The following is a 9,434-nucleotide window of genomic DNA, read 5'->3' as shown; positions in this document are numbered from 1 at the left end:
TCTCTCTCTCTCTCTCTCTCTCTCTCTCTCTCTCTCTCTCTATTTATCTCTTTGGATACTTATGATTATGTCAGACCATTGTCTTTGTCGTGTAGGTTACTTTGATGTGCACCGCAGGGACATACTATTACTCTCACACGAGGAGCGCAGCAGCCACGGGAGCAGCACATCCAGTAGGTGTAGTATTCAGCTCTGTTTACTGCAGTAATTTGATGCCACCTAGTGTCATCATTAAATTGCACAGGAAACTACCTTATTCTATAGGATGCACTGACATAGTGCGAGGGACCAAACAGTAAAGGAACATGGACTATACATTTTAATTAACATGAACCAAAACAGATTTACTTACCATAATTTTAGTCAATCAAAAAAAGAATCTAAAGAAAGAATAAAGCTTGCCAGTTCTACCCCCCGTATAGAACAGCTGGTTGACTGGGGGACCTGCTCTGGTGAGGGTAAAAGAAATAATGGTTATAAAAAAACAACAGGCAAAACAAAAGTAACTGAATGTGTGCCCTACAAAAGTATGTCTTGTATTGTCATCTACATTTTATATTTTTAATTATGGTGTATGATTAGTTTAGGAATTGTTCAAAACCCTATTTTAGAAATTAGACCCCCCCAAAGTACTCCACAGTGCCAATAAGTGTACCCCTTACCCATCAATGTTCCTGTTTAAGATTTGTGTATGTGTCCCACTAATGATCTCATCCTAATTAGTAACTAATATCTTAAAATATATTGTTTTAAAGATAATAAGACAGTAAAACTCATCTTACAGAGGCAGCGACTACATGTCACAGCGTGTGATTGCACCTAGAGATTCAACACTTTTTCACTCTGTCATAATGGACAGTGTTGTCCCTGTGCCGTCTGCGTCTCCATGGACTGTACGGTCCTACTTTTAGCTCCTGATGTTTCTGCACCAGTGGCACTGAGACGGACTCCTGACCACTGTTTTCTATTCTCAGATTAAATTGTCTTGATGCTCTTAGAAGCAAGTCATCTACATGTGAAAATGTCTGCATGGCCATGTCACTGTTGACTCATGCTCCATGAGTCCCAGGGCTGAGTGTGCTGTCACGTTCTTCCAGACGGCCAGCTTTGCAGTCATCCAGTGACTGCTCACACAAAACAAGCTCTGCCCTGCCGGCTAACAAAACACATGGCCGAGTCCAAGACCAATCAACAGTGGAAGGTCAAGGCTAAAGTGTTTACCACACTGGCTGGGGATGATGCATTCCTCCACGCTTAATTCACTGAACTCTCCACTCCCTGTGCTATCCAGTGACAAGTCCAGTTAACATTAATCATAGATTTGAGACTAAAGATGATAAAATCCCACCTGCATTTTGTGATTTGGTGCCCTTTAAGACTTATCACACGCGGAGAGCTGAAAGCTAGCTAATTGGAGACAAATTGAGGGAGAGTATGGCCAAGAGAGACCTGCTGTGTGTGCAAAACCACCAGGATGTGACCGTTTGCAGCACAGTCGGGGGCAGCCGCTGGCCTGCAGCATTTCTTTTAGGCTTCAAGTTGGCTACCCAAACATATCGTTGAATTACAGCGCCCTGCTAAGCTCTTTACCCCCTCTAACCAACTAATGGCTAATCTGTTAAATCCCTCAAGTGTTTAACATTAGGACATACAGTACTAATACAATAGGTCTGCTTTGTAAGGTGGGAGAGATGGCCCAATGACAGCCTCTGTGCTCCTCCACAAGAGAAAACCTAAAGAGGACGCACACATGCACACATTACTGGCTTCTAGGAAAACGTAGTAGCCTTCTTGGTATTTGAAGTCAAGTGTAGTGTAATCTCATTATGTTAGTGAGATAAATGGTTGTGATCTAAAAGTACTCGGTAGCCTCTCTCATATCCTCCAGTAATGTCTCCTGCTGGTGTTTGGCAGAGCCTCAGTGAGAAGGCAGATCCAGGAATGTCACGACCCGGCCTGTAGGCCCCAGCAAAAACCTGCTTATCAGCTTATCAAATAATATAAAACAAGAATTGGCTTTTTAAAGTGATGAGAACTAAGCAAAATTAAATTGTAACACATAGAGGCAGATCTCTGATATAAACATTAAATGGAATTTATAAAGGGACACAATCACAGACGTAACATTAGAATTCAAATACTTACATATATAATTAATTGTGAATTCTCTTTGACCCACCTCTAAATTTAAATATCCCATTCACATCTATTGAAGCCAAACAACAGAAAAACCGAAACAGTCAACTGTGCATTTCCTGGATAGGGTGAAATGTCCTGCAACAGACACGGGTCAACAACGGTACACTCAGACCTGGAGAAGTTGTTATTCTACATATCACTATATTTAGAACATTATCACACTACAAGACTACAAATTGCAGTGTTGATTTATATACATTGTATGTTGATCCCCAGTGGGGAAATTACAATTTACACTCTGTTTTGTTAGTGATCAGTACACGCAGGTCTGAATACACACATACGGGTACACCCTATCCGTGCACAAGTGGAGAGATGTTAGAGTGAGTGGGCTGCCAGTGCTGAACAAGTTGGGGGGGTGCTCAAGAGCACCTGGAAGTGACTTCTCTCCAGCTACCAACCCACACGCCATACTTTGCTCCTTATGGGGACTTGAACCAACAACCCTCTGGTTCCCGACCCAACCCCCTTTGGGCTGAGCTGCCGCCCCTAAAGTCTGCTCTGGTTACAGTCTGTGGTCCTTTTTAAGGACCCAGTGCAGATAGTCTTTGAATCCATGCCTTTGAACGGAAATGTACGTGACCATGCCTTAACAGTGTAAGCTTCCCTTCCCAGGTACAGGTGGGTGCATCATAGCTAACAGGAGTGTGAGAAAGATGTCAATCAGCTGCTGTTTGTACCCACCCCCGTGGTCCTGAGGGAGGCCAAATCAGCCTGCATCAGTTAAAACCCCTGTGTGTGTTGGCTTTGGCGGAAAGGGGTTATAATATTACAACCAGTTGAAGACCTGAAGGGTGATGTTGACCAAAATGTGTCCCCACGTTAAGAGGGGATGTTAAGTTGAATATGTTAGTCTAGACTCATTGCTACTTTATCTGACTGAGATTTGTTCAAGTTAGAATAAATGGCCCCAAAAAAATCTCTGAAATATCAGTAGCCACAAACGTGGGGTGTACTAGCCGTACCCGAGGTGGCGCCAGTGTAACGTCAAAATGACGTAACTGTGCGGTGTATCGATAAATCCAGGGTGCTGTCCGTGGTGCTGAACTAGCAGATCGATTTGTAATTGCACTTTTAAGTTCTGTACTTCTGTCAGTTACGTCTTGAATCTATAATTAACTATTTAGCTATACAGAACTTTAAGAGAGGGGGAACTTCATTATCTGCTCAGGACGCCATTACTCCGCTATACAGCAAACAGTTGTGTGCTGATATTATTTAGGTTCTGAATGTCGAGAACATCCCCTTTCAACAAAATATCATTTGACAATGAACAATTACAGTGATAAGTTTTTCAGTGTTAAGAGCCGGTGGATGCTGTGAAGTAAACAGAGCTGCTTGACCGTCTCAGAGCTGCCAACCTTAGCAGCTATTAAAACAAAGCTGGAACCTCCCAGGCTGCTCAGCGGGGTCAAATCCATGGCAGGAAGCAACAATAACTTTAGTTAGATTAGAGCACCTCAGCCGCTGTCTTACCTGTGATCCCTGGACCTTCTTTCATTAACTCCCAGCTTGCTGACCTCTGACCCCCCCAGGGCCACTGCGTCATCCACCATGAGGTGAATCACATGCTTGAGAGGCACATTGTGCTACAGGTCAGTGTCCAATGATGTCAACGGCCGTCCCGGCTGTGAACAGAGCCGTGCTGGCAAAGTGCAGAGATCCTCATTAGGACTTGTACAAAGCCCTACTTAACCTTTGACCTTACTCAAACCAGCACTCGTTATCCGGCACAAGAGTAACCCACAAAGCTGAGCAAATTATCAACATACATCCAACTCAACTTTGAACTGAGGCTCACTCTGAACAGTAAAATAAACAGCGTTGTTTTTAAATGACAGACGTGCTGCTTTCTGTCTCTAATGAAGCAGCACTAGTACAATCATTTGGGCAAAATATAATAATTGCTGCCTTAAACTGTGAATGATGATTTTATTTATAAATACAAAGAAGAGTACACATTCAGGAGGTTCTGTAGTGTGTACTATTTTGTGCTCTTTTACTGATTGACATTACCAGCTTTAAATGAGGACAATGCACCTTTCGATTCCATAGGTGGAACACAAATTATTGGTCTTTTTATTGTTCATCATTCAGCATCACCATTCACATACACAGCAAGGTAAGTTTGCTTTTGATTACTCAATTATTGTCTTTATTACCTCAAAGAAAGTTGATACCACTAAGTTGATAGCTGCTTTACAATTATGTTAACAAGTATCTGCTTTAAATTTAAATTAGTAGCTAGCATTAGCTTGCTAGCTTATATGACTGTAGATGTGGATGACATCACAGGGTACGGTCTAGACCTGCTCTTTTATGAAAAATACAATGAGATAACTGTTGTTGTGATTTAGCGCAATATAAATATAATTGAATTGAATGTATGAACTTTTGCCATAACTAAGTAGTTTAGTAGCTTAGCTTAGCCCAGCTGTCTTAGTATCTAAGCAGCCCCACTTAGAGAGACAGACTCAAGCAGATAGATAATTTGATGATAAAAATGACAAACGTTAAATTATGCTGGTGCACAATTAAAAAAACTATTTTTAGAAGAGAGAGATGAAGAGTGGAGGTTCCAGGGACTGGTGCATCTAAGGGTTAACGGAGTGTTTCAACAATTGCAGCAGTGAAACTCTCAAACTCTGACTACGAAGAGGACAGTATTTGGTGCTTCCTGGAACTGTCCTCGTCCTTGGTGTGTTGGTCCGTGTCCACTGGAGGGAGGTGATGCTGTGACGTTGTGATGTCCTGGACGTTTCGTGGTTCAGACGGCTGCGTGAAGGCCAGGAGGGACATGGACAGTTGGAGGCTTCATGAATGACACAGAAACTAAAAACAAACCAAGAGTTTTTCCTGGTGCTTTTCAAGGTTAGGTGGCATAAATGGCTATAGTTCAGAGAGACTGTCACTTTGCATCTGTCTGCTTTTAAAAAAAACAGTAAGAGTGGCCAAGAAGGTGGGGGGCAGGTTGCATTGTGCTTTGTGTATGGTAAATTGGAACATAATGGTTTTAATTTGGCATTTAAAGGATGGAATGGTGAACTTTTGCAACCACTTTTCTCTGCACCACCCTTTTAGCACTGCCTTGCGTCCCCCCTTTCACAGGCAAAAACACAACAAAGACCTCCTTCACTTTTCTGCTAGCGGACCCAAGTCATTCAAAGCAAAGACTCTTCTATTGTCCTTCACAGCAGCACATTTCCTCAGACTGAGAACGGTGTTCGGTAATTTTGATTGATCATGTATTTGTATCTATTCATAGAGGCCTGATTCATCATTCCAATTTGTCAAGTTGCTGCAGTGCTGAGTTAATTATGTGCAAGAGAGCCAGAAAAAGAGGACAGCCTTGTGTTTAGACTCATCTGAGGTTTCCCTACCTCACCTCGGCTCCAAACGAGCAGCCAAAGCTTCACCGGGGCTCCAGGAGCTGCTTGGCACCATGGGTAATTAGTGTGATGAATGCTTTAGTGGGAACAAATAGTGGCAGTCGCCTGTCTCGCTCATCGCGTGGCTGTGCTGTCGTAGCTCGAGGGCTGTGTGCTCATCAGGGTAATGGATGATTCTGCAACGAGACCATCCCTCAACCAACAGCGCCACTACTACCGCGCAGGAAACACCGAGTGTTACACTCGTTCTGTCCTGCCTGAAACGGGGATTCTTATTTTCCTGAAGGCAGTAATGCTGGTTTTGGATGTCATGTTCATGTTAGGAAGGCAACAACCAATAACAGTTCCGTCTGGAAATATGTAATCAAGAAAGTCATTTTTTAAATCCTCAAAACCAAGAAATGCAAAGGGATGATGTGAGACATTGCTGTAAACATATTTTTGTGATTTTGCTTTTCTGCAGGACTGAGGACTGCAGATATGGATATGCTACCTCTTCATACTAATCCTCTGTGGGATTGTTTTCCATACCTGGGGTGTAGAGCCGTCACTGCTGAAATGATGGATCACATTATTAGATTAGAGGAGAGCAAGGACAGTCTGCAGCTGGATTTGCAATTCACAGCCGCTTTTGTATCTGGACCTTCTCTGCATGAAAGGGATAATTGGGCCGTTGTCACTGAGTCAGAGATAGTTTTTTTATTTTAACAATGCAGGGAACCTTGCAATAAATCAGGACAGCTGTCGGAGCCATGTCACATGACAAGGCATTAGTCAAATATGCAGAATATTCCTTTTATATACAATGTAAAGAGGAATACATAATCAATCATTAGCAGCAGGGCAAGTTATAGATGTCATAAGTTCAACAAATGAAGGGCATATGGTGATTTTGTCTTCTGTTTGCTGAACCAGACACACAGCTAACAGAGCGTGAAAGACAGGCGAGGTCGTGGAAAGGTTACTTCGGGGTCCAGGAGGTGAGACTTTGGGGATGCGGACACGTCAGTTCAGCAGAGTCCTCGGGTCAATGTGAAGACAAGTGGAAGACACATTTCTCTGTCAGCACGCAGAGAGCACGCACAAGTTCAGGCTTTCGTCATGAATACCCAAGTCATTGAGTCAATAGCCAAGGAACATGACACAACCTCTCACAGTCACTCGGCATCAAGCGGAACAGGGAATGGCATGCTTTCCATTTCACTGCACCGTGGCCCTGGCAAGACCCCGTCTGCACTCGAGAAACAGGAGAGCTCACAGCCCTGGCTCTCGTATAAAAGCAACGCTGCGACCTGGCCCCGAACACGTTCATCGTTCCCTCAAAGCCGCGGTACAAGGTGATCCACCGGTCAAGCCATAACCCCGGTTATTATCTCCAACGGCTGCCCGAGGCCCGGGGATAACCACAGGGCTTGGATGACAGGAAATTAGATCACGGCAAAGCACATGCACATTTCAATTAAACTGATGTCAGGGTTTATCTTCTTTGCGTTTAGACAAGAGGATAAAATGTGACCTTTCACCGTATGTGACCAAGCATTCACCAAGTAAATACAGCCTTTTGTCACTTGCTCTCTGCAGGTCGTATATCAAACTGCATCATATGGTCTTGGCACGGACAGACAATATGAACAGAAATACTATACTATGACGTTTAAATTATTTAGTTTGACATACTATACTATGGCATTTTTTTTTAAATACTATACTACGACTATTTATCCCTTTTTGTTTACTGTAATAAGACTTTTAACATGGTTGCTCTGTGGTTTCATCTGCTCCAACTTACACCAGCAAATATGCACAGCAAATGGAGAACCATCAGAGTGGGGGGGCTGCCCATGGAAAGGCACCCCGAGCAGTTGGGGGTTTGGTGCCTTGCTCTAGAGCACCTTGCCAGTGGCCAAGAACCTCTCTAGCTACCAGTCCACCATCATACTTTGGCCCCTATGTGGATTTATACCGGCGACCTTCCGGTTCCAGACCCATCTCCCTACGGACTGAGTACAGACATTTTTCTACCTACTATACTATGACTTTTGATCATTTTAGCTGACATACTATACTGACTTTGTATCACTTTTTTAACAGATTATATGATAATACATAGATGACATGCTATATTACAACTTTTTTTAATCATTTTTTGCTTCATAACATAACATGCAATGACTGTTCATCTTTGTTTACCTTATTGATTACCTGCTTCAATGGTTCAATGGGTTGCACTCTGGCAGATATGTTTCTTAATGTGTATCTGGGTTCAAACCCCAGTCCTGGGGGGGTGCTTTTGTGAGTCGTTTGCATGTTCTTCCAAACTTAAATTATCATACTATACTAATTATTTTCATATTATATTACTATTTTTTCGACAAACTGTACTATGACATTTTTAACATATTATATTGATAAATAAGTTATTACACAATGACTTATTTCTCACTTTTTTCAGTCTTTTCAAATTGCTTCATATATGTCTGTTTGTAACAGAGTTCTGGACCTGCTGTGATGGCTCAGTGGTTCCTTCTGTTGTCACTCTGTCTCTGTGTTCAATCCCCAGTCCACGCTATGGACTGTTGTGTTGAGTTTGGATACTTTGACTTTTTAATTATTTTATTCAATATACTATACTTTGACTATTTTTGACATATTAGGATGTTTTTATCACTTTGTTCAACATACTATACTATGAATATTTTATCACTATTTTTGATATACTATAGGCCTACTATGACTTTTTTCATCACTTTTTTGACATACTATAATATGACATTTACATCACATTTGTTCATACTATGACAATTTTTTGACACACTATACTATGACTATTTTTTTATGTACTATTTTATGACTATTTTTTTATATGCTTTACTATGACTATTTTTGATGTACTATACTATGCTTATTTTTTGATATACCATACTATGACTTTTTTTTACGTACTATACTATGACTATTTTTTGATGTACTATACTATGACTATTTTCTGATGAACTATACTATGACTTTTTTTTACGTACAATACTATGACTATTTTTTGATGTACTATACTATGACTAATTTTTGATATACTTTACTATGACTATTTTTTGATGTACTATACTATGACTATTTTTTGATGTACTATACTATGCTTATTTTTTGATGAACTATACAATGTCTAATTTTTGACAGACTTTACTATGACTATTTTTCGATGTACTATACTACGCTTATTTTTTGATGTACTATACTATGACTATTTTTTGACATACTATACTGTGACTATTTTTTAATGTGCTATACTACGACAATTTTTTGATATACTAAACTATGACTTTTTTCAACATAATATACTATGACTATTTTTTGAAGTACTATACTATGCTTACTTTTTGATGTACTATACTATGGCTATTTTTCGATGTATTATACTACGCTTATTTTTTGATGTACTATACTATGACTATTTTTTATATACTATACTATGACTATTTTTTGACGTACTATACTATGACTATTTTTTTATGTACTATACTATGACTATTTTTTGATGTACTATACTATGACTATTTTTTGATGTACTATACTATGACTATTTTTTATGTACTATACTATGACTATTTTTGATGTACTATACTATGACTAGTTTTTGCTAGACTATACTATGACTTTTTCTTGATGAACTATACTATAACTACTTTTTGATGTACTATACTATGACTATTTTTGATGCACTATACTATAATTATTTTTTGATGTACTACAATATGACTATTTTTTATGTACTATACTATGACTATTTTTTTATATGCTATACTATGACTATTTTTTGATTTACTACACTGTGACTATTTTTTGATGTAC

At 40.2% G+C, this 9,434-nt stretch overlaps 1 protein-coding gene across 1 annotated transcript in view; it reads right to left on the bottom strand.

The window, feature by feature from the left end:
- The window catches only part of LOC117947493 (COUP transcription factor 2-like), a 20,012-nt gene that overhangs the window by 7,146 nt on the left and 3,432 nt on the right, over window positions 1-9,434 (bottom strand). The window contains exon 2 of the mRNA XM_034876482.1: window positions 9,332-9,341. The gene's annotated coding sequence lies outside the window, so the exon portion shown is untranslated. The remainder of the gene's footprint in view (window positions 1-9,331; window positions 9,342-9,434) is intronic.

The sequence above is a fragment of the Etheostoma cragini genome, chromosome 1 (genome assembly GCF_013103735.1).
Source record: "Etheostoma cragini isolate CJK2018 chromosome 1, CSU_Ecrag_1.0, whole genome shotgun sequence".
NCBI lineage: Eukaryota > Metazoa > Chordata > Actinopteri > Perciformes > Percidae > Etheostoma > Etheostoma cragini.
This window is presented reverse-complemented; position numbering and strand designations above follow the sequence as displayed.